Source organism: Aquarana catesbeiana, linkage group LG03 (assembly GCF_042186555.1).
Source record: "Aquarana catesbeiana isolate 2022-GZ linkage group LG03, ASM4218655v1, whole genome shotgun sequence".
NCBI lineage: Eukaryota > Metazoa > Chordata > Amphibia > Anura > Ranidae > Aquarana > Aquarana catesbeiana.
The window spans coordinates 295,158,338-295,186,302 of NC_133326.1; the positions used below are offsets into that span (position 1 = coordinate 295,158,338).

The 27,965-nt window shown below is 46.3% G+C and overlaps 1 protein-coding gene across 1 annotated transcript in view; it reads left to right on the forward strand.

Moving 5' to 3' along the window:
* Positions 1–8,544: 8,544 nt before the first annotated feature.
* Positions 8,545–27,965, forward strand: part of SLC6A15 (solute carrier family 6 member 15) — a 78,704-nt gene continuing 59,283 nt past the window's right edge. The window contains exon 1 of the mRNA XM_073620216.1: positions 8,545–8,762. The gene's annotated coding sequence lies outside the window, so the exon portion shown is untranslated. The remainder of the gene's footprint in view (positions 8,763–27,965) is intronic.

A 27,965-nucleotide genomic window follows, 5' to 3' on the forward strand; every position in this document is an offset into this window, starting at 1 on the left:
TTTATATCACCACCCTCCTACTTCACATTTATGTCGTCAGTCCCCCTTCACATTCCTTTCCTCAGCCCCCTTTATATCACCTCCCTCCTCTTTCACATTCCTGTCCTCAGCCCCCTTTATATAATCTCCCTCCTCCCTCCCCTTTTTCTGTCCTCAGCCCCCTTTATATCATCCCCTTCCTCCTTCACATTTCTGTCCTCAGCCACCCATCACAGTCCACACCCCTCCCTCTTTACATTCCTGTCCTCACCTCTACTACCTCTTTACATTCCTACCCTCACCTCTACTACCTCTTTACATTTCCGCCCCACCCCTTTACATTCCTGTCCTCAGCCCCACCCCAACCCCTTTACATTCCTGTCTTTACCCCCCCTTTACATTCCTCTCCTCACCCCCACTACCTCTTTACATTCCTGCCCTCACCCCTACTACCTCTTTACATTCCTGCCCTCACCCCCACTACCCCTTTACATTCTTGTCCTCCCCTTCCCCCCACCCTCTTACATTCCTATCCTAAGCCCCCTTTTACACTCCTGTCCTCACCCCCACTCCCCCTTTACATTCCCATCCTCAGTCCCCCTTTATATTCCTGTCCTTACCCCCTCCCCTTTAGATTTCTGTCCTCGGCCCCCCTTCACATCATCCTCGTCTTCCTATACATCATTCAGAGCAGTGATAGTTCTCTTTAATGCCCTACCTACACAAGGTGGGAGGCACATAAGTCTAGAGTTGACAGCTCCTCATGGACAGCGGGAGGCAGGAGGCTGACATCGGAAGCAGGACAGCCCCAGAATGAGGGCGGGATTTGGACAACTTTCCTGGTAACCAGCTTGTGATTGGTTGCTAGCGGCTAGGCTCCCAAAAGCCCCATACATGTGGTATCCCTGTACTCAGGTGAATAAGCAGAATGTATTTTGGGGTGCAATTCCACATACAACCATGTCATGTTTGAACAATATATCATTTAGTGACAACTTTGTGTAAAAAAAAAAATATTTAATTTTCCCAAAACTTGTGGCAAAATATAAAATATTCCATGGACTCAACATGCCTCTCAGCAAATAGCTTGAAGTGTCTACTTTCCATGGACTCAACATGCCTATCAGCAAATAGCTTGGGGTGTCTACCTTCCAAAAAGGGGTCATTTGGAGGGGGGGGTTGAACTGTCCCGGCATTTTATGCACAACATTAGAAGCTTATGTCACACAACATCACCCACTCTTCTAACCACTTGAAGACAAAGCCCTTTCTGACATTTTGTGTTTACATATTTTTTTTTTTTGCTAGAAAATTACTTTGAACACCCAAAAAGCCTTTACAGGTTATCACTTTAGATTTACAGAGGAGATCTACTGCTAAAATTCCTGCACTCGATCTGACGTTTGCGGTGATACCTCACATGCATGATGCAATTGCTATTTACATACGACATGAGACCTACGCTTGCGTTCGCCTTTGCGCGTGAGCACGGGGGGACAAGGGTGCTTTTTTTTTTTTTGTATTATTGTTTATTTTGCTATTTTCATTTTAAACTGTTCCTTTCATTTTTGTTTTTAATCGTTTTTATTAATCATTTTTATTGTTATCTCAGGGAATGTAAATATCCCCTATGATAGCAATAGGTAGTGACAGGTACTCATTTTTGAAAAAAATGGGGTATATTAGATCCTAGATCTCTCATCTATCCTTAAAGCATCTGACCACACAAAGTGCTTTCTCAATTTCCCAATGATGCTGTTTATATCCGTCAAAACCTAAGTCATGGAATTCTCGTAGCTTCCGGTTTCTTAGGCCATAGAGATGATTGGAGCCATTCTGGTCTTCGATCAGCTCTATGGTCAGCTGGCGGAACCGGCTGCATTCTTGCGGTCCCTGGTGGGACAGGGGAGCCAGAGAAAACCATAGAAGATGGGAGGGAGGGGGGATGTTCCCTCCCACTGCTTGTAAAAGCAGTCTAGAGACTAATTAGCTGCTAGGATTGCTTTTACATGAAAGCTGACCGCTGGCTGAAAAGAATGATACCAAGATGATACCTAAACCTGCAGGCATCATTCTGGTATAACCACTAAAAGTCCAGCAACATACCAGTACGTTTCTGGTCTTGTTGGGCATACATTGTAAACTTTCATGCAGTCTGTGGGCTGAACGAAAAAAAGAGATTGATCAATGGGTATGCCCACCATTAGAATACCACCCTTCATCCACCCACTTCTAATAATGGGCATACATGCACCATTTTTTTTTTTTAACTGTGGTGGTTAAATCCCCTATATAGTGCTGGAGTTGCTGATTTAAGCATTGTGAGAGCAAACGCTGTTGCTGTCAAGATAAATAAATCAGTGCTGCAGCTGAATGGCGTACCTGAAAAGAAAACAATGGTAACAATAAAACATTACCTCAATAAAACAACTTATTTTTTATTGCAATCTGTACCTAAAAAATATATGCTGAAGCATTGGGGCAATTCACCCCTAATGTTAGGAGCAAATTGCCCCTCCGCCCCGCCTCATGCTTCGGCATATATGTTTTTTTTTTTTTATATATGCTCTTTTTTTTTAACTGTGGTGGTGAAATCACCTCCTACAGCGATGGAGTCACGGTTTTACGTATCGTGGGAGCAAACGCTGTTGCTGTCAGAATAAATAAACCCGTGCTGTAGCTGAATGGTGTACCTGTTAAGCAAAAAATGGTTAACAATAAAACAAAGTAACATTACAGTATAACAGTTAGACATACCATACCTGCAAAGCAAATACAATAAAACACAGTAAAAATAAAACATTACAGTTCTAAAATACAGTAACAATAGAGAGCGAACAATAGAGTGGACAATAGACCATGAACATAAGAGAGAGAACAATGGAGAGAGAAGAAAAATAAAATGACAACTATTTTTGGCTTTTTTATTTATTTATTTTTGTGGGGTTTTTTTATTTATTTTTTGCACTTTTAAATAAACTGTAAACTGTAACTGTAAACGTTCCAGATTAGGGTCTCTCAAAATGTGATGGCCATCTCCTCTTTCGAGACCCTGTGTAAGTGTGCCCTAGGACTGTGCAGTGCTGTACCCTACGCTAATACTCCACTAGTGTGTGGTAGTGTTTGAAACAGTCACCGATGCAGAGACCAGGTTGGTCAGGACAGGAGGGACAATAAAAGTGAATGTCATGCCTAAATCCGCGTTCTCTACAGACACAACATCTTCTTTGGGGTGTTCTTTGGGCAGGGGTACCAGGGAGGACATACGAAAAATTGCTCTCATGCAGCCGGCTCACTGCATTTGCGTTAGAGAAGGTGAGACACAGCACCATCTGGAAACAGAAGGGCTGTGATGATCTCTTCCTGGAATTTTAGGAAGGATCCAGTTCGTCCTGAAGCTTTGTATAGCACATAAGCCATTTGGAATAAATATACAGACACTATTTTGTACCAGCGTCTGGGATTACGGGCAATTAAGTACGGTGTCAACATATGGTCATTGAGGTCCACCCCTTTCATGTTAAGGTTGTATTCGTGGACAGGTGTTTCTCCACAACACCAGTCGCCGTTGGAATTTTGACGTATCTGCGTGAAGGGGGGAGAGAACGAAAACATTCTGTGTATCCCTCCACTTCACTGTGAGCAAATTATTACATTTCAAGCAGGCTCTCTCCCCCCGTCTAAGTCAGGATTCCACAAGCTGTTGGGGGAAGCTCCGGCGATTAGATTGCACGGTGCCACATGCGCCAATTCCACAATCAAAAAGGTGACTAAAAAGTGGCACGCTTGTGTAATAATTGTCCATGTTCAAGTGGTATCCCTTTCCAAATAAGGGTGACACCAAGTCCCACACAATCTTATCAGCGCTCCCTATCCCTATGTAGTCTGGGAAGTTCTCCGGCTCCACGTGACTATCTCTTCCCTCGTAAACCATAAAACTATATGTATAGCCTGTTGCCCTGTCACAGAGCTTATACATCTTGACCCCATATTTGGCACGCTTGCTGGGAAGATACTGTTTGATAGATAAGCGGACAGAAAATGTATTCAGGGCCTCATCAACACAGACAACTTGATCAAGAGTAAACAAGGCTGCAAACTGTTGGTTGAAGCGGTTTACAAGGGGCCGAATTTTGTAGAGCTGATCATATCCAAGGTCACCCTGAGGACGACAGAGTTCATTGCCATTATTGTCATTAAAATGCATGAACCGCAAGATCTGCTCATATGGCATCCTGTTCATGGAGGCAGAGAACACTGGCATATGATGAATTGGGTCAGTGGACCAATATGACTGCAACCCACTTTTTCAGTTATGCCTATGAGGAGGGATAGGCCCAGGAAGGTCTTAAATTCGGAAACCGTAATAGGTTTCCAATCTCTGGCAATGGTCAACTGGGGATTAGCGTGTCACGGCTGGGCTCAGCCCTTCCTTCTCTGAGCTGGCTGCTCAGCTGTTGGCTAATTGCCAGCTCCTATCTCTCCACAGTGACTCACCTGTTGATGATACCCTGCTCGTCAGTCCTGCCTACTTAAGCCGTCCAGATGATCTCTGCCTTCATCTTGGTCACATCTCTAGAGACGCTCTCCTGTGTTCCTGTTAAAGACTTGCTTGGCTGTCATTCCTTCTGGCTCCAGATCCTGCTTGCTGTTCTACTACTCTGTTCTCTGGCTCCCTATCATTTTGGCTTGTCTGACTATCCGTTTTGGTTCCTGAACTCTGGCTATGTTTTGACTACGTTTACTCTGTTTACCGTTTTTATCATTATTAAACAAGTGTGATTTAACTGTACTTCTGTCTCAGTCTCATTCATGGTTTCTGACAGTAGGCGAAGGCCATGAATTCAGAAGTTGCTAATATTTTCTGCAGATTGGATGAGCAGGATAACTGCATGGATCAGTTTGCCATGGTGTTACAAATGCTCCTGAGTTGCACGGTTCACCTGGAATCTCCCACTGTGGCTGCTCCGGTACAACCTGTGTTGCAGGCCGTCCCTGCTTCTGCTCCAGTCTCTGTGCAGGCTCCCGCCTCAAGTATTACCTCCATAAGAGGTATGTCTGGTTCCGCTCTGCTTCCCCAGTGATTTGGGGGCGATCCAATTCAATGCAGAGGGTTTCTTAACAAGGTTGAGATATACTTTGAGATACTGCCCCAGTTGTTTCCCACGGATAGAAGCAAAGTAGGTTTCGTGATGTCTTTGCTTTCTGAGAGAGCCTTGGCCCGGGCAAACCCTCTATGGGAGATGCAAAAACCTGTTGTCTTGAGCTACCCTGAGTTTGTGGCTTCTTTTAAAAGGGTATTTGACATTCCCGCACGCTCCGCTTCTGCTGCCAAGTGCCTCATGTCCATCAGAGTACGAGAAATTTTGCCGATCATGCCACTGAATTCCGTACACTGGTAGCAGAGGTTGCGTTAAACAATGAGGCCTTCATGGCTTCTTTTCCTCATGGTCTCTCATATACCATCAAGGATGAGATTGCACCCCGAGAAATACCCACTGAGCTGGAGAAGTTGATCACATTTGCCATCCTCATTGACTCCAGACTCAGAGAAAGACTCTCTTTTAAGGAGCTCCTGTACATTTGTCTCCGAGCTTTGCAGTCCCACCCTTGCCTCCCTCATCTCCTATGCCTCCTGGTACTGAGTTGGTCAGTGAAGATGAACCCATGCACTTGGGCTTCACGCATCTCTCTGCAGATGAGAGAACCCTTAGGAGGAGGGAGAGATTGTGCAGATCAGGCAGATCACTTTTTGAAGTATTTTCTTACCCATCCAGGGAATGCCCGAACCGTGAGGTCCTGGTTTCGGTTACCCTTTCTTGGGCTGAGTCATCCACTGACTCTGGGGCTGCAGGCCTGTTCATTGACGCTGTCTTTGTATCAAAGCACTCGATTCCTCTGCAGCTGCGTGACACTCTACTTGCCATTGAGGCTCTTGACAGGAGACCTCTACAGCCTGCCCATGGGACTCATGAGACTGTTCACCATGAGACAATCCAATTCCAAGTTATGTCCTCACCTAAGTTTCCACTGGTTATTAGTTATCCTTGGTTACAGGAGGCACAACCCCTCTTTTGATTGGCTCCGTGCTGAGGTTCTCTCCTGGTCACCACAATGCAGTAAGACATGCTTCCAGAAGGTAGCCAAGGTCCTGTGCACCTCTTTACACTCCTCCCTGCTGGAGGAGAGCCGCGATTTTAGCAATGTGTTTGACAAAGGTCAAGCCGGTAATTTGCCTCCACACCGGACGTATGATGTCTTCCAAGATTTGTTGCAGTTATGTGTGGAGGTTTATCTTGACGATATCCTCATATTTTCCAAGTCGCTGGAGAGCCACCACACAGATGTCTGTCGTGTGCTTCAGAAACTAAGAGAGAACAATCTCTATTGTAAATTGGAGCACATTCTGGGGTTGATTTACTAAAACTGAAAAATGCAAAATCTGGTGCAGCTCTGCATAGTAACCAACAGTGACGGCCCGTGCATTAAGGGGCGCACGGGCACCGCCCCCTCTCTCCTGCCATCCCCCACTAGCACCAATAGATAGATTCATGCATTGCATAAATCTATCTCAAGCCGCCGCTGCCACCCCCTATTCAGGCGCCCGGCCCCTTTTCGGGTGCAGGGCACCTGAATTACAGCGGCCGGGGCAGAGGTTGGTTTTGAAGCACCTGATTAGAGCCATGGGCTCTAATAGGCATCAAAAAAGGTGACCTGCGAGCGCCATGCTGGGGGCTTGCAGGTCACTCAGCTGTGTTAGAAAAGTGAATGAATATTCGCCTTCCTAACACTAAACCGCCTCTCCGCCAATCAGGTCCTCAGATCTGTTACCCATCACCTGAAACGACAGGCGCTGTGATTGGATGCCAGGCGTCCAATCATAGCAGAGGATGGGAGAAGACATCGAGGAGCTGTCCCAACGAGACAGGTAAGTGCAGACAGCAGGCCGGCGGGGGGGCACATTGGCAGCATTTTATATGGTACAGTGGCTGCGTTTGATGGGGCACAGTGGGAGCAATTGATGTGGCACAGTGGCGGCAATTGATGGGCACAGTGACGGCAATTGATGGGCACAGTGGGAGCAATTGATGGGCACAGTGGCGGCAACTGATGGGCACAGTGGCGGCAATTGATGGGCACAGTGGGAGCAATTGATGGGCACAGTGGTGGCAATTGATGGGCACAGTGGGAACAATTGATGGGCACAGTGGTGGCAATTGATTGACACAGTGGCAGCAATTGATGGGCACAGTGGCTGCGTTTGATGGCACAGTGGCTGCATTTGATGGCACAGTGGCGGCAATTGATGGGCATAGTGGCGGCAATAGATGGGCACAGTGGCTGCGTTTGATGGCACAGTGGCTGTGTTTAATGGCACAGTGGCGGCAATTGATGGGCACAGTGGCTGCGTTTGATGGGCACAGTAGCTACATTTTATGGGACTAAGTGGCTGCATTTGATGGCACAGTGGCTGTGTTTGATGGCACACTGGCAACGTTTGATGGCACAGTGGCTACGATTGATGGCACAGTGGCTGCGATTGATGGTACAGTGCTTGTAATTGATGGGGTTTTTTTCAGAATTTTTCAGTTTATTTGCGCCCCCCCCCCCCAAAAAAAAATTTTGAGCACCAGCCGCCACTGGTAACCAATCAGCTTCCAGGTTTTATTGTGAAAGCTTAAAGGGGTTGTAAACCCTTGTGTTTTTTCACCTTAATGCATCCTATGCATTAAGGTGAAAAAACGTCTGGCAGTCACTGCCCCCCCCCAGCCCCCCCGTTTTACTTACCTGAGCCCCGTATTTCCCTTGGTGGAGACACGCTGTCCCTCTCTGCACGGGGTCCCGGCTCTTGATTGGATAGATTCGATAGATTGGCATTGGCTCCTGCTGCTGTCAATCAAATCCAATGACACGGGCGCCGGGGCATGGGGCCGAGTCTGGCATTTGTGTCTATGGAAGCCGAATGCTGGACTCGGGAGCGCACTTCTCATAGGGGGTTATCTGATAAGAGGAGGAGCCACGAGAGCCACCGGGGGCCCCTAGAAGAGGTGGATCGGGGCCATTCTGTGCAAAACAAGCTGCACAGTGGAGGTTAGTATGACATGTTTGTTATTTAAAAAAAAAAAAAAGAGGGTTTACAATCGCTTTAATTGAACAAGCTGAAGTTAGAAGTTGATTGGCTAACATGCACAGCTGCATCAGATTTTACACTCTCCTGTTTTAGTAAATCAACCTTCTTGTTATCACCTTGCAGGAGGATATTTTTTTTTTGTTTACTAAAGTTTACTACCGCTTTAATAAATACGCAATCTCTCAGCTATAAAAATCCATATTAAAAAATACGCAGCCTCCCAGAACCTTTCAGACCTGCGATTTCTGTGTATATGCACAGTCCTGTACTGAACAGGTAAAGTTTCTAAAGCTCAGTATATAAAATTATGTAAGCGTAAACCTCCTTTATAATAACAAAAGAAGGAGATTTTTTTTCTTTCTTTCAGTTGATTCCTCCTAACGTCATATTTTAATGAGATCATGGCAATAAGGCTGTAGATGTAGAGTGTATGGACCACTCCCTGGACCAGGATGATGCATACAGCTTGCTCCAGCTTGTACAGAGGTGGATTGGTATCAGACACACAGACTACAGTCTCCTCCCACCCATTCCTCCTCTTAACCCAGCTCTTGCATGTGCAAAGCCGTCATCATTACACAGTGTACACACAGCAGGCGTGCTCTCTCATCACATCACCGAGGATCTTCATCTTTTTTTTTTATGGCGAGAGGTAAGCAGCATTGATTGTGCCCTATCATTTAATTGATGTTTAGCTGATATTTGTGGTTAGCTGTGAAAAGGCATTTTTTTGTGTCTGTAAGGATGATGCTTGGTGCATGCTCCTTCCAGCACAGCACCGCAGGCCTGTCTGATGCTCATGTGACTGTATACCTAGCTGGGCATAAATTATAACAGAGGATGGAGGATAGTTTGAGCCCAGGGCATGTGTGCGCCTCTTGGCATCGTGTTACACCACATATCAGCTTGCCAGTATCGGTGTAGACAGCATGCTTGGCATCTAAGGGGAAATAACACAGAGGCACACTTCCTTTAGCCATACAAATGAAAGATTTCCGCTGATAAGCCTCCAGCTCTGGTAATAGATCATATTATGCTGCTGAACACCTGCATTAAAAAGCACTGTGTATTTATTAAAAAAAAAAAAATGGAAGTTAGTTGGCATATACTTATCTTTAGATATAGGTGAAGAATTTACAAATAAGATGAAGGAACTGACTGTGCCATCATATAATGAATGTGTTAATTTCAGCCGCTTGTGTTTAGTAATAAGCTTTCTCCCAATAAAAGATATATAATACTGGCAAGCAATTACACTGCGTAATGTGTACGAATCGCTCTTTACTGAGGGAGCGTGTGAAGGTCAGAACGCAGAAATGTGGTTAAATCTTGATGCCATTACCCCTTCGGATGGCCTTAAATCTCATTAGAATGATTCAGGACCTAATCTTATAAGCTGACAGGGCGGATGAAGGAATGAAGGTGGTGCTCCTGCTGCAACATCCACCTTCTTCATCTCCCAATAATTGTAATAAACGTACGCTAGTAAATGGCTTTTATTTTCTTTGTCATGTGTGCGGTCATTTAGGAATGTAGGGAAGCTCGTAACAAGCATGCTCAGCACGGTGGCCATGCTTGTAGGTAGTGGATTTGTGTCCAAGGGCAGCCTGTGCCCCCCTTCCTCCATGTAAACTACGGTAGAGTAAAACCCAGCCTGGCTGGTGCTGCACCGAGGCAGCTGTGTGCTTTGTAATACTCACAGCGCCCATCCCTCCTCCTACTTCTGTGAGTCTGTATTCTCTTCAATGACAAGGGTAGGCCCCTTTTATCTGGAGTGCAACGCCCCAGATCATTGTATCCTTGTCATCTTTAAAACATGAACTCTGCTGCACTAGAACTTCAGCAGGTCAACATTTGCCTACTTAAGAAAAAAGGAAACATCTAAAGTGGGGTTATTACATTTACTGCATTGCCTTGCCTAACTTGTTAAAATATATATCATTAAAGTAAGAAGGAAAAGAAAGTTATATTCTTGAAACTATAAAGAAAAAAATGGAGTTATGCCGTGTACACATGAGCGGACTTTTCGACAGCAAAGGTCCGACGGAACAAATCCGCCGGACAATTCGATCATGTGTGGGCTTCATCGGACCTTTGCTGTCGAAAAATCAGACGGGCTTTAGATTTAGAACATGTTTCAAATCTTTCCGACCAACTCGAGTCCGGTCGAAAAATCAGTTCGTCTGTATGCTAGTCTGACAGACAAAAAAACGACGCAAGGGCAGCTATTGGCTACTGGCTATGAACTTACTTATTCTAGTCCCTTCGTACGGCATCACGTTCAAACCAACGGACTTTTGAATGGACTTTAGTTCGTTCGTGTGTGGGCAAGTCCGTAGTAACTCCGTCGAAAGCCTGTCGGAAAGACCATCGGACCTTTGATGATGAAAAGTCCGCTCGTGTGTACACGGCATTACTATAATTCATTCTTTTCCATCAGCTTTGTTTGTTGTTCCAATGCTAAAGCTTTATTGGCTACAAAGAACCCAATTTCATATTGCTAGCAATTTTGCACAGCATAGGCTATTTTATCATTGCACAAGGTAAGTGTTAAACTCCACTAGGGTTGTCATCCAAATACATACCTAAGAAAAACAATGGGCATGGAATAGACTGGGGGTACGATTCATAGAGAATACCCATCATTTTGTATAGACATCCTTTAAAGCGGAGTTCCGCTGGGAAAAAAAAAAAATTAAAGTCAGCAGCTACAAAAAGTGTAGCTGCTGACTTTTAATAATCGGACACTCACCTGTCCCGTGGTCCAGCGATGCGGGCATACGAAGCCCCTCTCCTCTCCCCCTCCTTTTTCCATTCTTACTGTGGGTGCCCGGCTATGGCTTCACAGCCGGGCATGCACTGCGCATGCGCGAGCCGCGCTGCTTGCTGTGCATGGACGGGCAAACTTCTGGGACCTGTTACATGTCCCAGAAGATTGCAGGGTAGGGGGAGAGGTGAACTTCCTTTCATCGCTTCGCGGAGCCCTGGGAGGAAGTGGAAGCTGGATGCCTCTAAAAAGAGGGTATCTGCTCCCCCTTCCCCCCCAAAAAAATGACATGCCAAATGTGGCGTGTCAGGGGGTCACCTGCACTTAAAGCAGAAGTTCCATGTTTGGGTGGAACTCCGCTTTAAGTCTCCATTCACACTTTGCGATTTTGGAATTGCGGGTAGAATCACCACAGATCTGCCTGTTATTCCAAATCATGTGGTGATTGCTGTACAACATGCAATGCGTACTTGGGTGCCATTATCCCTTAATGACACCCCAAACGTGCTGCGATAATCACGTGACAGGACTGCACGGCAATTATGGCAAATTGCACCTTTCAAAATTGTGTGTCGCCCTAATAAGTGCAGGAGCTTCTTTATGGGGGGACAAAGGAGCGTAGGGCAGGTCATTCAAGTGAAAGGGCTGGCTCTATGTGATACGCAAAATCGCATGCATGTCGCTCCACAAAATCGCACAGTGGGAACGCTCGATGCTGTGAACGGGGTCTAAAAGGTAATCCTACTTTTGTGGGGAAAAAAAATATAGCAAATAAAAAAATAATAATTTAACATATACAATTGCTAGTAAAGCCATACTGTACTTTAATGTTATTAAAAATTACCTTTCTATTTCAATCAGCCGCTGCTGTAATTTCAGAATTCAGTGTAATATGAGAACCTGGAGGCATTCTGTACACCGCTCAATGTAATATGGCAACCTTAAAATTCTCTTGTATACAGATTGCCTCCAAATAGTAATTTACTGCTTGTTTGATTAGCTTGCTGATTTTCACAGAAGTCTGCATTAAGATACAGGTCACATTTTAGGCATTCTTTGCAACATAAATTTCTTTTTTGATGAGATACTCAGTTAACTACTTCCAAAGAGATGCAGACACTTGCAATTTTTCTAATCAGAAAACTGGAGTGCACCAGCTGATTACAATGAGCCAGTTCCTACCATTCAGAATCAGCCTGTACAGGACATAAGAGGTCAAACAAACAGACATTTCTTCAGAGCAAAAACAGGTAGGAATCTATAGCAAAGTTTGTCAAAATCCTTACAATGTACAATGATCGCCCTGAGGGGATTGCTTTTTTACTAAACTAAAGTGGAATTACTCCTTCAGTCTACCACTCCCTATACCCCCCCTCAAAGTTTTATACACACCTATCTTATGAGTTCCATACCAATGGGGAGCCACACAACCACCGCTGCAAATGCTCTGGGTAGTACCTCACTTCTTCTATGCACACACAAATCTGTAATACAGTCTTTCCACTTAATGCTTTTATTTAGAAATCAATTTTCAGTTTAAGGGCTGGTTCACACTGCTCCGTGGTGTGAGATCGCATGTAATTCACACTGCACTGCAGTGCAAATCACATGCGATGTCCATGCGATGCAAATTCAGCCATACAGATAGTATGGCTGAATTCGCATGCCATTTGGACCAAACTCGCACAAGACCCTTTTTTTTGGTCCGCAGCAGAATTGGATCGCATAGGCGTAATTTGCAGATCGCAATGCGATATGCAAACTGAATTGGGGTTGTGATTAACTTTTAATTGACACTCTCAGCAGTTCGCTTAGGGCAGTGTGAACTGCCGCCGGGAGACATGCAATGTGGGAACCCTCAGTGGATTCGCAGGTTTCCTGCATCGCTGCAGTGTGAACCGAGCCTCAATCAGTCTGAAAACGAGTTAATTTGTAGGCGTATGCAATGTAAATAAATATAACCATACATATTCTTTCTCAGTGCAAACTATTTGTTCTGTTTGTGGTAAGTGATGACTCAAGCCATACGGTACACACATATAATTAGAATTGATTAGACATCAATACACTAGGCTTAGCTGCATACATGATATACTTGAGTTTAGCAGCGTGCATGCCCTGGGGTTTTATGTCAGGTTCACTATTGCCGTTGGATAATGCAGTTTGGATAGACTATGAATCACCCATGAACTTATTGACCACATTTTCAGACATTCAACAAGTAGGTGAAGACAAGGAACTTTCACAAAACATTCAACTTTAATGCCCCATACACACGGTCGGACATTGATCGGACATTCCGACAACAAAATCCTAGGATTTTTTCCGAAGGATGTTGGCTCAAACTTGTCTTGCATACACACGGTCACACAAAGTTGTCGGAAAATCCGATCGTTCTGAACGCGGTGACGTAAAACACGTACGTTGGGACTATAAACGGGGCAGTAGCCAATAGCTTTCATCTCTTTATTTATTCTGAGCGTTGGATTTGTGTACACACGATCGGAAATTCCGACAACGGATTTTGTTGTCAGAAAATTTTATATCCTGCTCTCAAACTTTGTGTGTCAAAAAATCCAATGGAAAATGTGTGATGGAGCCCAACAAGGTCCTATCACACATTTTCCGTCGGAAAATCCGACCGTGTGTACGGGGCATAAGACTTTAAGGAGAGTATTCTTAAAACAGAAAATCATTTTGTTTCTGCTTTTAAGAGGTTTCAGATGAAGTCTAACCAAAAATGGACCTGTCAGTAACTTTAAAAGTCTGCAAGTATCAATTACTGACATGTAACAATAAAAAGCAAGTGTCATGTCTGATTAAATCTCAGCCTTTTGGCTTGTACCACGCAGGCGTCAGTCTCTGTAAAGCATGCTGCGATTACTCGCTAACAAGCCGGCAGGAGGTGATAATGTTGCATCCTGAACACCTAATTTTTGACACCAAGGGAGAATTTTCATTTAAAAAAATAGCGGCATCTGCCATAGCTGTGCTTTCTTGCTGTTGCGGTGCGGTTCCATTGACTTTGACGTGCCATGCGTAGGTAAAACTCACACTCTGCAAACCAACATAAGTATGCTAGTCTGAGCTGCCCAGCAGTAAGGTAAACAAAAGGCATGGGTGTCAATACAATGATGTGAGCCATGCTTGACTCCTGTCCAGTGAATTTGCATAGGCTGGGATTATGTAATCAATATGCTGCAGGCAGTAAAAGCATTTCCCCAGTCTCCTCTGAGTGACTAGATTGCAACATCGTAATTTTGTAGTAAGCCACAAGGTGAGAGACTGCAGCGGGGGCTGATCTTTGTCAGAAATGTAGGATCTCAGCCAGGAATTACATGCCCATGTCATCTCTGAGCCAGCATCTCATTCCAGAATGTAGATTTTGACCCTGGGTGATGCCTGAAAATGTCATCCAGCTTGTGTCCCCTGTCATCCAGCCTGTGCTCCCTGTCATTCAAACTGTGCCCCCTGTTATCCAACCTGTGCCCCCCTGTCATCCAGCCCATGTCACCCTGTCATCCAGCCTGTGCCCCTTGTCATCCAGACCGTGCCCCCTGTCATCCAGCCTGTGCCCCCCTGTCATCCGACCCGTGTCCCCCTGTCATCCGGCCCGTGTCCCCCTGTCATCCAGCCCGTGTCCCCCTGTCGTCCAGCCGTGTCCCCCTGTCATCCAGCCCATGTCGCCCTGTCATCCACCCTGTGTCCCCCTGTCATCCAGCCTGTGTCCCCCTGTCATCCAGCCTATGTATCTCTGTCATCCAGCCTGTGTCTCCCTGTCATCCAGCCTGTGTCCACTGTCATCCAGCCTATGTATCTCTGTCATCCAGCCTGTGTCCCCCTGTCATCCAGCCTGTGTCCCCCTGTCATCCAGCCTGTGTCCCCCTGTCATCCACCCTGTGTCCCCCTGTCATCCAGCCTGTGTCCCCCTGTCATCCAGCCTATGTATCTCTGTCATCCAGCCTGTGTCCCCCTGTCATCCAGCCTGTGTCCCCCTGTCATCCAGCCTGTGTCCCCCTGTCATCCAGCCTGTGTCCCCCTGTCATCCAGCCTATGTATCTCTGTCATCCAGCCTGTGTCCCCCTGTCATCCAGCCTGTGTCCCCCTGTCATCCAGCCTGTGTCTCCCTGTCATCCAGCCTGTGTCCCCCTGTCATCCAGCCTGTGTCCCCCTGTTATCCAGCCTGTGTCCCCCTGTCATCCAGCCTGTGCCCCCTGTCATGCAGCCTGTGTCCACTGTCATCCAGCCTGTGCCCCCTGTCAGGCAGCCTGTGTCCACTGTCATCCAGCCTGTGCCCCCTGTCATCCAGCCTGTGACCACTGTCATCCAGCCTGTGTTCCCTGTGATCCAATATGTGCCGCCATGTCATCCAGCCTGTCCCCCCTGTCATCCAGCCTGTGTCCCCCTGTCTCTTCTGATGCAGCCTGTGTCTCGCCGATACAGCTTGTTGCTGTCCCCTCCTCCCAACCAGCATGTGTCTCACTGTGTCTCTATGATCCAGCCAATCACTCAGCATGTAAGGGGTTTATTTACTTCAGCTGTGTTACCTCGGCTGCAGCAGCTCTGGGGTCAGCTTGTTTTGCCTCAAACCGGCGCTTGCGCATTTGCAGCAGGGGCTAGGGATACCCTCTTTCACGGGATACCAATCTTGCTGCTACACTGGCACCACTTAGGGGTGTTAGGCAGGCTGGGACTGGCCATAGGGCACCCCGGGCACTTGCCTGGTGGGCCGGAGTTGCTGGGCAGCTACCGGTCTGGTATCTGCAGGTGGAGCAGTGGCCGCCCTTAAAAAATATGGCCGCGCGCCAACTTTGGAACTGCAGGCTGGACTCAGACAGACTTGTTGGGCAGGACTTGGAAGTTGGGCAGGCTTAACAAGGGCTTGAACAGGGGGCAGGGCGCACAGTGATGTCACAGAGCGGTGGGACTCAGGAGTCACAGTGTGGGCTGCTCTACCATTGGAATAACTAAGTGTTCTGCAGCTTTGCCCTGGACCCTGTCACACTGACTTTGAAAACCAAAATCTGTGACACAGACTGGGTTGGGGCAGGAAAATAACACATGTATGTGTATACAAAAAACTTCTAAATCAGAATTGATCTACAGGTGTTCTCTTCCCTGTGAGTTAAAACCTACTAAGCCAGCATAAGATCAGAGTGATCTTTTATAAGAGGCAGCCTGGAACGGCAATCTTTGACCATCTCTTTACAGTCTCTGACCATCTCCTGTAACATGCCCGCAGTCTCTGACCATATCCTGTATCATATCCGCAGTATCTGACCATCTCTTGTATCAAAATCTAAAGTTGGGGGGGCTTGTTGCCAGATATAGGATCCGCCCCGGGTGCCAAATGCTGTAGGTTCGCCCCTGAATACAAGTGTAAGGATTTTACATCGCGCCAGCCATAGAGGGTTCGCATCTCGGCCAGTTCAGCAGGGACCGACCGAGATTTCAACCATGTATGGGCAGGCTGATATTACCCAAACTGATCGATCTATCAACTTGGGTACAACCAGCCTGTTGGATTTTCCATGTGATTATTGCCAAGGGCCACTAGCAATAATCCCTGTGTTTTCCCCCTGGAGGGACAGTTTCCCCCGCCTCCCTACTGGGAGAACACAATGGCTCTGCAGAAGGGATTCTCCCATCAACACAGTCAGTGTTGATGGGGGAATTGAGAGATTTTCTTTTCTGTAACCCGTGGTTGCAGGAAAGAAAATCGCTCCATCTATGGCTGTCTTTAGGTAGGTTTTATTGGCATAAAGAATATTTATACAGGCAGTCCCCAGCTTACATACAACTTGTACTTAAAGCGGGATTCCAGCCAGCTAACAAACACTGTAGCTGCTGACTTTAAATAAGTAGACTTACCTGTCCTGGGTGCCCGCAATATCGGCTGCCCGAGGCCAACCTGTCCCTCGGCTCTCGGGTCCCGGCACCGCCATCCTCGGTAAGGGAAACAGGCAGTGGAGCCTTGCGGCTTCACTGCCAGTTTCCCACTGCGCACGCGCAAGCGGCGCGGCGATCTGTGAATGGCCCCGTGGTGTTCTGGGAACACACAGAGTTCCCAGAAGACAACGGGGCCGCTCACCGAGGAGCAGAACACGCAGCGGAATAGGAAGAGGCAGATTAGGAAGACTGCCTAGCAACAAGGGTTTAGGTAAGTATAAAGAATTTTTTTTTCTAAATGTTTTTTTTTATTATTTTTTTAGGATTTTTGGTGGATTTTTTTTTTCCAGGGTGGCCCTCCACTTTAAGAACGGAGGCGTCAAACATGGGTTTGGGCTTTTTTTTTTAGATTTATACTTACCTGGGTGGATGTAATACGCTCCGAACTTACCTAAGCCCAATCTCGATCCAGCGATGTGCATGAGACTCGAGGCTCTCTCGAGTCTCTCCCCAGTGATTGGCTGAGATACAGCAGCAGGAGCCATTGGCTCCGTGCTGTCAATAACAGCCAGCAGGGGTGGGGCTGAGCCACACTTTCTGTGGAGGCAGCTCAAGAGCGAGCACACACAAGTGCCCCCACAGCAAGAGGCTTGCTATTGGGGCACTCGACAAGGGGGAGGGACCCAGAGTGCCGGCAGGGGACCCGAGAAGAGGAGGATCGGGGCTGCTCTGTGCAAATCCACTGCACAGAGCCGGTAAGTATAATATGTTTTTTTTTTACAATGACTTTGATCGCTAGTGATGGGAGTGAAATTAGCTGCCTCAGTTACAGAGGGAGTCATTCTACAGAGAAAAACAGACAACCTCTTAGCAATCCTGCCACTGGTGATTTGAACAAATTGGCAATGATAGGATCGCTAGCAGCAGAATTCCTCATTAGACATCAGCCTAAAGCTGGCTATACATGGTTTGTTTTTTTTCTCATTCAGCCAGCGGACTGAATAGGATAAAAACAGAATTATCCATCCACACAAATGAGGTGGACAGTGGAATCCCCTGTGGGATTTATTTACTAAAACTGGAGAGTGCAAAATCTGGTGCAGCTCTGCATAGAACCCAATCAGCTTCCAAGTTTTATTGCCAAAGCTTAATTGAACAAGCTCAAGTTAGAAGCTGATTGGCTACCATGCACAGTAGACAAGGTTTTCCAGCATGTCCCTTAAACAGAAGTCAATCAAACAATCAACTCTTGTGCGAGGACGAACTGCCACCCACTGATCAGACTTTAGCTTGATTCGTGTATAGTGTATAGCCAGCTTAAGACATTCAGAATGTATCAAGGAGTTTATAGAACAGGGCCAAGCTAGATGGAAAATTTGTGCACCCATATGCAGCATTATCATGATTTTGCTTTTATTGTTCCAGGCATTGCCTAGAAATCTGATTTAGGAGATACATGTCCATACATGCATATGCAGATCCAAAATCTTTTAAAGATTAAGCTGCTTGGTCCATTGCTGTAGACGGGACATACGGTTCAACCTTACTGTATATAACTGTTCATATTGTTCACTATAAATAGTGTATTCAGACATTTAATTAAAACATACCATATTTTTTATAAAACACATTGGTTCTTTAAATATAGCCAGGGATACCAAACTATTTTGCAAATATAACCTCTTACCTCCAGAAATGAGTTGACTTTTGTGCTGGGAATTGGGTGCTAGTAGTGTGTGGTATGGGTCTTCATGGATTCAGCTCTAATATGTTTAGCTCACAAAAAGGTAATTCCGGTTCTTAGGGATAAAATGTAAAGCTGGGTACACATGTTAAGCAATACGGTAATAACTAAGCGTTGTTAGTGCGGTGATCTCACCCACTGTGCCTTTGTGCTCTGACAGGGGAACTGCCCCACTGCCAGAACACACATTGGCTGCAAGCACTGATAGGATGCTGGTTATCCAGCATGTCCCTTCGACAAAAGCCAGTAATAGACCAACTTCTGTCAGAAAGGCCGCTGTACACACTGACTGAATGTTGGCCTGTTTCTGCTGAAGCGGCCGATGTTAAAGAGGTTGTAAACCCTTGTGTTTTTTCACCTTATTGCATCCTATGTTTGCATTACACACTGTCATGATTGGACACTGTCATCATGACTTTATCCAATCATGGCTCATTCCCGCCCCACAGTATAAAAGTATTCTTTCAATGGCAGCCATTTTCAGTGTGATTTCGGCATGGAGAGAGATAGAATAGAGCTCTGTTCAGTGCTATTAGTTAGTGTGCTATACTGTGCTATTTTGCTTCAATTGTCAGTGTAGAATATTAGTTTAGTGTCGGTCTAAGGATAGTGTGAGTGTAGTGAGGAGGACCATCATTCAGCTTTGCATAGTTTTGTGTGCATTACTGCCAGTTTAATGCCATATATAATTTTGTGCGTTACTACCAGTTTAACGCCATTTACTTCTGTGTGCGTTACTGCCAGTTTAACGCCATATAGTATTGTGCGTTACTACCAGTTTAACGCCATTTACTTCTGTGTGCATTACTGCCAGTTTAACGCCATATAGTTTTGCGTGCGTTACTGCAAGTTTAACGCCATATAGTTCTGTATGCATTACTGCCAGTTTAACGCAATATTGTTTTGTGTGTGGTACTGCCAGTTTAACGCCATATAGTTTTGCGTGCGTTACTGCCAGTTTAACGCCATATAGTTCTGTGTGCGTTACTGCCAGTTTAACACCTTATAGTTCTGTGTGCATTACTGCTAGTTTAACGCCATATAGTTTTGTGCATTACTGCCAGTAAAATGCCATTTACTTCTGTGTGCGTTACTGCCAATTTAACGCCATATAGTTTTGTGTGCATTACTGCCAGTAAAATGCCATTTACTTCTGTGTGTCACTGTACATTTGGTGCATTATATTGCAGTATATTATAGTGTATCCGTGGAGTGTGTCTGTGTAGTGTGAGTACTCAAATTAAAGTGCACCAAACACTTTACATTTCCGGGATAAAGGCCCTGGCTGGGTTGATAGAGGCAAGTGAATATTGCTTGCCTTCTGGTAAGCATGCATTCTGTGTGGTAGAGGTGCTAGATTTTTTCACTTATTTCAACTATCAAGTTATTTTTTATACTGTTTATTGGACTATGTTCAACACTAAGACTTTTTATGTTTTTTTAAGCACTTTCATTATTTCACTTATACAGTATTGTTAGTGTAGCTCCTTTTTTCAATTTGTTATTTGAGGTGTGTATTCTACCTAGAGCTTGCAGCTTTTTTGTCACTGTTGAGTAGTGCATTTTTTTTTCTATTTACCACTTTACATTGATTAAAGTGCATCTACGTACAGATTTCAACTTCTACTTTACACTTGCTTATAAGCACCGCCCCCCCCCCCTCCCTCCCAATAATGTCTGGGAGGACAACAAGGAGAAGCAGACATTCCCTTGGCACTGTAAGGGGGCCAGCAACAAATATGTCCACAGGCAAAGGTGGAAGCTCAGGCAGGGCATCATTTCCTCTGTTTAGTGAGTTTGCCTGTGCTATCCAGCCACAGCATGCAGAGGAGGTGGTGGACTGGCTTACTAAACCTTCCTCATCCTCCTCATCCTCTGTCACACAAGCAGAGACAAGTGTGCAGTCCCCTGCAGTTGCCAAAGTGGATAAACCTGCCTCCTTGTCCACAACTATTTCTGCCATAGCCCCAACATCAGCCATGGAGGAGTTATTTGACCACAGCCTCAGCCACTTGCTCCTTGATGATGCCCAGCCATTACTGGATTCAGATGTTGGTTCTGAGGTTAAGGATGACAGGAACATGAGCCTAGAGAGAGGGGAGAACACTGGTAGACAAATTGGCATTCGTGTTTCCCCAGCCGCAGCATATTGCCAAGTTGTCTCCAGTGGTAATGATGATGATGAAGATGGAGGAGATGGAGATGATGATGATGATGATGAGGTCACTGATGCAACTTGGGTGCCAGATAGAGCAGAGGAGGAAACTGAAGGTGAGGACCCACAACCCCAAGGAGGCCGACATCAAGAAAGAGTAGAGAGCAGCCACCCTATTCCATCACATTCTGCAGCTGTTATCTCCCAGCCCACTCCCCAAAGCTCAGCTGTATGGGCCTTTTTCAGCACATCTGCAGCAGATCACACTGTTGCTATCTGAAAACTGTGTCTCAGGCACATCAAGCGTGGCAAAAACACCAACCATTTGGGTACCACATGCTTAACAAGGCATTTAACATCCAACCACTCAGCCCGTGGGCAAGAGCACCTAACAGCCACACAAAAGGGGCACAAATCTGACCCTCCTCCTTACCCACTTCAGTCTGCTCCTGCGATACCGAGTCGTTACCTTTCAGCAGCCTCCACTGACAGGGATGATAGCACAGGGTGTCCCAAGTCCTAGCAGCACATCTGCCAGAAGCACACCACCAGCTGTAGACTGTAGCCGGCAAATTTCTCTGCCCCATCTGCTGCAGAAGAAAAAAAAATACAGTCCCTGCCACCCACATGCCCAGCGTCTGAATGCAAACTTGTCAAATCTGTTGGCTCTCCAACTTCTGCCTTTCAGCCTGGTGGATTCTGCCCCCTTCCGTGAATTCGTAACAATGTGCTGTACCACAATGGCAGATTCCCAGTCGCTACTACTTTTCACGTAAGGCCATTCCATCTCTCTACCATCATGTGGAAGGGAATGTTCTGGCATCGTTGGGCAAGGCAGTCAGCCGTAAAATCCACCTTACTGCTGACACGTGGTCCAGCAAACATGGGCAGGGATGATATATTTAGTTCACAGCACACTGGGTAAGGCTGCTTGCAACTCGAAAGGATGCAGGAGACGGCTCGCTGCTGCAGCTTGTTGTGCTCCCACTTCTCCATACAGCTGTTGATGATGCCAGACCTGTGAGCTTTACCCCCTCCTCCTCCTCCTCCACCACCTCCATGCCCTCCTCTGCAGAATTGTTCTATGAACATCAGGTACCCCCTAAGCGTTCAAAGGGCAGTGCTTCAGCTGGAGTGTTTAGGGGACAGCTCTGAAGGGACAGGCCCAGAGGTGGTTCACACCACGCCAGCTTGAGCCAGGAATGGTGGTGTCCGATAATGGCTCAAACCTCCTGTCCACCCTTAGACAGGGAAAGTTGACACATGTGCCATGTCTGGTACGTGTCCTCAATTTGGTAGTGCAACATTTCCTAATTACATACCCAGGGTTGCATGATGTACTAAAGCAGGCCAGAAGAGTCTGTAGCCATTTCAGGCAGTCATACACAGCCAGTGCTCAGTTGGCTGAAATTCAGCGGGAATATGCCCACCAGGTGGAACTCAACTTTGGCAATGCTGCAGCGGCTATACATGCATCAGAGGGCCATCAATGAGTACCTGTGCTGGTACAGTATGACAGGCTCAGTCCGCCTTGGCTTTTTTTCCCCACGCCAATGGCTGATCATTAAGGATGCATGCACTGTATTGTCACCATTTGAGGAGGCCACAAGGATGGTGAGCAGTGACAGTGCATGCATCAGTGACACAATCCCTGTTGTGTTCCTGCTGGAGCAGACTCTGCATGGCATTATGGACAGGGCACTGGAGGGAGAGCAGCAGGAGGAAGAGGAGGACTTCCTTTCCTCTCAAGGCCCACTTTATCCAGACACCATCATTCCTATGTCGCAGAACACACAGGAGGAGAGAGGGGAGGAGGAGGCACTTTCATAGGCTTAGAAGAAGAGGAAGACATGTGTCAATCTGTAAGCGATGACCTTCCAACCCCAGGACCCTTGGGAGTAGTACGTGGCTGGGAGGAGGAAGTTCCAGATGCTGTCATCCTGAGTGACCCCGAGGAGTCTGCTTCTCAAGCCTCGGCAAATTTGAGGCGCATATCCAACCGCATGCTTCAGAGCCTGCGAAAGGACCCAAGAATACGTGACATAAAGGAGAAGGACGATTACTGGTTGGCAACCCTTCTTGACCACCATTATAAGGGGAAGGTCTCAGGACTCATCCGTCCTCACAGAGAGTGCAGAAGATAAAATCTCTTGAGGACACGTTAAAGAGGATTGTATTGAACAATTTTCCTGACTCCAGTAGGTTACAGTGTCGTGGAAAATGTAGTTTTGAGTCTTCTGTTGGTCAAGAGAGGAGCGTTGGAGAAGGCGTCTGCCTGAGTGTGGCATTTCAGAATTTTTTTAGTCCTTGCCGCCCAGAGCTGTCCCACATCCCATCGACAGTGTCTGCATCACATGGTGGACGATTACCCTAAGGCCAAAACAGAGATGGAGAGCTTTCCAGATGACGATCCACTGACTTACTGGGTCATGAGAATAGACCACTGGCCAGAACTTGCCCAGTATGCTATTTAGTTGTTGGGCTGCCCTGCATCCAGCGTGCTTTCAGAACGGGCATTTAGTGCTGCAGGAGGTTTCGTTACTGATCATCATAGAACGCATCTGTCCACAGACTGCATGGACTGTTTGACTGTTATAAAAATGAATCAGCCCTGGAATACCAGCTATGAATCCCCTGATGCCGATGTCACGGATTACCGTATTTATCGGCATATAACAGGCACCGGCATATAACACGCACCCCAAGTTTAGGAGGGAATTTTAAGGAAAAAAACTTTTAGGAGGGAAGTTTAAGGAAAAAAACTTACATTTAAATGCCCATCAATGCAGCCTCATCAGTTTCCATCTGAAGCCTTGTCCAGTGCCATTTGCAGCCTTGTCATTGCAGCCTTGTCAGTGTCAGTGTAGCCTTCTCAGTGTAGCCTTGCCCCAGTGTCATTTGCAGACTTGTCAGTGTAGCCTTGCTCCAGTGTCATTGCAGCCTTCCAGTTTAAAAATGGCGCCGGATGTCCTGTGTATCTCGGCGGCTCTCGGCCGCTCTCGGCCGCTCTCGGCTCCTCTCGCAGTCCCGCCCAGTCCCGCCCTATGATGGACATAACACAGGTCTAATGGTGGGACCGGGCGTGACTGTGAACGGAGCTGAGAGTAGCCAAGAGCCGCCGAGATCATAGCTCCACTCACAGTCACGCCCAGTCCCTATGTTATGTCCATCATAGGGCGGGACTGGGCGTGACTGTGAGCGGAGCCGAGTCTAGCCGAGTACACTGGGCTATGTGTATCTCGGCGGCTCGCTCCTCCGCTCACAATCAGCGGGAGATCAGCATATAACACGCACCCACGATTTTCCCCCGATATAAAGGGGAAAAAAGTATGTGTTATACGCCGATAAATACGGTAAGTCTTTTTGGGATCTTCATCTTGAAGAATGTTTTTGGTATAGGTTTCATGGGCATAATTAACACCCAAAGACCAATTATTCAGCACCTGTTTGACAGGTGCATATCATTGCAATTTTTTACAGCAAGGCCAATTCTTGCTCTCATCAAGAGTACCTCTATAGGGTTACAGTGGGAAGGCGCCACCGACACCCAAAGAGTAATTTTTCTGCACCTGTTTGACAGGTGCATATCATTCCAATTTTTTACAGCAAGGCCAATTCTTGCTTTCATCAAGAGTACCTCTATAGGGTACGGTGGGAAGGCGCCACTGATACCTAAAGACCAATTTTTATGCACCTGTTACTTCTATCCAAAATCAAAGTGACACCAGAATGTATCCACAAAATCTCAAATCTTGTTCCAAGTGTACTACATTGTGGCCTCATCATACACACCAGCTCCCCAGCTGTTGCTGAGCAAAATATAGGCAGCTTGCAGGGAAAATTTATTTTTTTGGCTTTATAAATGCAATTATTGCTGCAGCAGATTCTAGACATGGTACAGATCTGCCACTTTACAGGTAGACTAAGGGGACCCCCCAGGCACTATATTGGAAGGATTTTTTCAATGGATCCCCCCATAAATCCATACCAGACCCTTATCAGAGCACACAACTTGGCAGGCCGCAGGAAAAGAGGGGGGGAGAGAGAGCGCCCCCCTCCTGAACTGTACCAGGCCACATGCCCTAAACATGGGGAGGGTGCTTTGGGGTAGCCCCCCAAAGCACCTTATCCCCATGTTGATGGTGACAAGGGCCTTATCCCCACAACCTTTGCCCGTGGTTGTGGGGGTCTGTGAGTGGGGGGCTTATCGGAATCTGGAAGCCCCTTTTAACAAGGGAACATCCAGATCCCAGCCCCCCGTTTAAAATGGTAACGGGTTTTTTTCTTTGGTCCATCGGCGGAGTGAGAGAAGAAGATGAATGGACTCCGTTGAACATTTTTATTTTTTAATAAAGGACTTGTCCCAAGATGTGTCTTGTGGTTTTTTAATATTTTGACACTTTTTTGGTGAAATGGTAGGGGTACAATGTACCCATTACTATTTCAAATGGGGGGTGGGATCTGGGGGTCCCCTTGTGAAAGGGGGCTTCCAGATTCCGATAAGCCCCCCGCCTGCAGACCCCCACAACCACCAGGCAAGGCTTGTGGGGATGAGGCCCTTATCCCCATCAACATGGGGACAAGGTGCTTTGGGGGGCTACCCCAAAGCACCCTCCCCATGTTGAGGGCATGTGGCCTGGTATGGTTCAGGAGGGGGGGGCGCTCTCTCTCAGACCCAACCTGCCAGGTTGGGTCTGATATGGATTTTGAGGGGGACCCCTACGCCATTTTTTTTTAATTTGGCGCAGGGTTCCCCTTAATATCTATACCAGACCTGAATGGCCTGGTATGGATTTATGAGGGGACGCCCATGCCATTTTTTTCAATGACTTTTACCTGTATTGCCAAGACCTGACAATTCATTATAGACACAAGTAGTTTTAAATGACTTTTTTTCCTTTAGAAATGTCATTTTGTGCAAGGACTGTTCTAAACACAGGAAAAATGCGCCACTTTACAAGCAAACTATAGACACCCCCCAGGTTGGAAATTTAAAGGAACATTTCACTTTTATTGTTTCACTTTAAGCATTATTAAAATCACTGTTCCCGAAAAAACGGCTGTTTTTAAAACTTTTTTTTTGCATTGATCCATGTCCCCTGGGGCAGGTCCTCAAACACTTTTTATGAAAATAACTTGCATATTAACCCTTAAAAATAGCACTTTTTGATTTTTCACGTTCGTGTCCCTTTAACGGTGTTCGTGTGTTCGAATGAATTTTTTGCCTGTTCGCATGTTCTGATGCGAATCGAACCGGGGGGGTGTTTGGCTCATCCCTACTAAACTGGTTTAAACAAATATTCAAATATGTATTCTTAGCTAAAAAAAAAGCCCCTTCTCTTGCTCTCAGCCTCCTGCAAATCTCCTGATTTTTTTGCTGCTGTTGTGATCTGCCTTTCTGTTAGAGTGTGGCTATGTTCATTCTCTATGGTCTCACTGTACAGTGTGTAAGGATGTAGTCAACCTCTCTTGCTGGCTCTCAAATAACATAGGCACTATGGACTATGGGATGTGTAGTGTGCATAGAGCAGTACACATAACCGCAACTAACCTGCACTGTTCACTCCAAACAAAAGGAAGTGAGGGGGGAAAAGGAGAAGTTTGAATGCTCACTGTAGATATTAAAAGGAGGAAGAAAAACACAGTAAGAGCCCTTGCACACTGGGGCGGGGGGCGGCGTCGGCGGTAAAACGCCGCTATTATTAGTGGCGTTTTACCGTCTGTTTGCGGCCGCTAGCGGGGCGGTTTTACCCCCGCTAGCGGCCGAGAAAGGGTTAAATACCACCGCAAAGCGCCTCTGCAGAGGCGCATTGCCGGCGGTATAGCCGCGCCGTCCCATTGATTTCAATGGGCAGGAGCGGTAAAGGAGCGGTATACACACCGCTCCTTCACCGCTCCGAAGATGCTGCTGACAGGACTTTTTTTACCGTCCTGCCAGCGCATCGCTCCAGTGTGCAAGCCCTCGGGGCTTGCACACTGGGATGACAGCAGCGGCACTTTCGGGGCGGTTTGCAGGCGCTATTATTAGCGCAATAGCGCCTGCAAACCGCCCCAGTGTGCAAGGGCTCTAAGAAACAATTTCATGAAATAAAATTTACAGGGCAATTAAGTAGTGGAGATGTATGGATTATTTTTGGAGTATAAAACTGTAAGAATTAGGTTAAAGATTAAAATGTATGCCAATCCAAAAAAACCTTTTTTTTTCTCCTTTGGATAGAGTGCAGAAGGATGAGATCTACTGATTGGTTTTTACTGTTGTCCAGGACTCTGTTACAGAGATTCACTTCCTGTCCTGCTGACAATGGTTTTACCAAACAGGAAATAAGCAAAAATCTGCAACAGGGGCACAGACAAAAAAAATTCTGATAAGGTTTCTATTATTTTCCTTCCCTAATAAAGAAAATCAGGTTTACTTCTGTCAGTGTTGGAGATATTGTAAAATTCCCTTCACTCCCTGTCTGGTAAAATGTTGATGGCAGGACAGGAAGCCAGGGCAATTCTTACCAATAAAGACCCAGGTAGTGGCAAAAACTTAACAAGGGTTCTCCTATTCTGTCTAAAACTAAGAAAATAAATGTTTTGGCTAGGCATACAGTTTAAGGCTGCATTCACACATAGGCATTTTGAATTGTGGGCAGAATCGCCGTGATTCTCCCCGCAATTACAAAACGCCCAGGTGTGAATCACAAATCGCACAACGCACATTTCAGATGCCATTCATTTGAAAAGCACCAAAAAAACGGTCTGCTGTGATTGTCGTATGATAAAGAAAGAAACTTTTTTGGGGTGACAAGCTTAATGCAATGCGGTTTGCCGTGATTGCAGCGTTAATCACGGCAAAGCTGCACTGCGTTTTTAGGTGCTATGCAAATGAATGGCATCTGAAACGTGCGTTGTGTGATTTGTCATTCACACCTGGACGTTTGAAATTGCGGGCAGAATGACGGTGATTCTGCCCGCGATTCAAAATGCTTATGTGTGAATGCATCTAGCAGGGGTCTCAAACTGGCGGCCCTCCAGCTGTTGCGAAACTACAAGTCCCATGAGGCATTGCAAGGCTGACAGTTACAAGCATGACTCCCACAGGCAGAAGCATGATGGGACTTGTAGTTTCGCAACAGCTGGAGGGCCGCCAGTTTGAGACCTCTGACTGGGTAGGGTGAGGCTAAAGCCCACATGAAATCACAGAAATAAAGAAAAATATTAATTTTGATTTTGTACTAATAGCCCCCCATTTTCATAGTTTCACCTTTACTTACATGTTATAGCAGTTATCCAGTGTGTCTACGTATGTTTTGTT